The following is a 995-nucleotide window of genomic DNA, read 5'->3' on the forward strand; positions in this document are numbered from 1 at the left end:
CAGTTATATATATATATGTATATATATATATATATATATATAAAAAATTTATCTGGGCCCCAGTTTGAAAACCCTTGTATTAAACTTCAATAAATGCAATGCAACAAATGCATCATGCTCCTGCTGTCCTTGCGGAGATGATCCGTTCCCTTGTGTGTCCACTTTTTACTGACCCCTAATCTGGGGTAAAGGTTGCAGCTCACCCTCCTAAGTTAATGTGTGTGCGTTGAGAGTAGAGGAGGAGTAGCAGACAGCTGTATTCTTCATTAGGGGCACAGACACTGGACATCCTTCCTCTGTGGTGTTCACTCAACCAAGACACCTGAAACAATCTTCAGATGAAATTAGAATACTTTAGATCAGCAGTACTCAAATCTTAGAGGCTGTTTACAACTGGTCACGTCAGGTGTTTTCTCTCTTCAGATAGCTATCCAATTGTGAAGAGACCAGGTGTAAATGCCTTCTGAAACGCTTTTGAGACGGATTTAAATCTGATCACTCAGACCACTTCAGGAGGTGGTCTGGGACGCATTCCAGACGAAACTGGACAAGTATAAATGCATCTGGTTGTTGATACCACATTTTACTCCTCCCCAAAAAAAAATAAAATAAATGTGTGAGAGCTTGTTATAGGTTATGTGACATGTTATAGCCAGATATGATGGCGCTAAAGCAACACGCATCACCGCAAATGAGTAGCCGAGTATCTCTTCAGCAAACCGACATGCAAACTGCCGCAAATGAACCTGAAAGTCACATGCGCTCAACACACAATCATCTTCATTAAAAGTAGTGAAACAAAATGATCTTACCAGTGCTGATGCCACTCTCTCTCCTATTGCAGTCTTTAATCTTGAAATTAGCTGATGATAAATAAAATGCAATGCATATCTGTTGCTATCGTTGATGTGAACTCCCATTAAATTTGCATATAGCACGGGAATTGAAGATTCCATTTATGTGGCCAAGTGTAAATGTAACCGTTTTAACAAATC

At 39.6% G+C, this 995-nt stretch overlaps 1 protein-coding gene across 6 annotated transcripts in view; it reads left to right on the forward strand.

Moving 5' to 3' along the window:
• LOC107697351 (angiomotin-like) overlaps nucleotides 1-995 on the forward strand; it is a 50319-nt gene that overhangs the window by 35791 nt on the left and 13533 nt on the right. The window lies entirely within an intron of this gene.

This window comes from Sinocyclocheilus anshuiensis, unplaced genomic scaffold (genome assembly GCF_001515605.1).
Source record: "Sinocyclocheilus anshuiensis isolate Anshui unplaced genomic scaffold, SAMN03320099.WGS_v1.1 scaffold1095, whole genome shotgun sequence".
In the NCBI taxonomy this organism is placed as follows: domain Eukaryota; kingdom Metazoa; phylum Chordata; class Actinopteri; order Cypriniformes; family Cyprinidae; genus Sinocyclocheilus; species Sinocyclocheilus anshuiensis.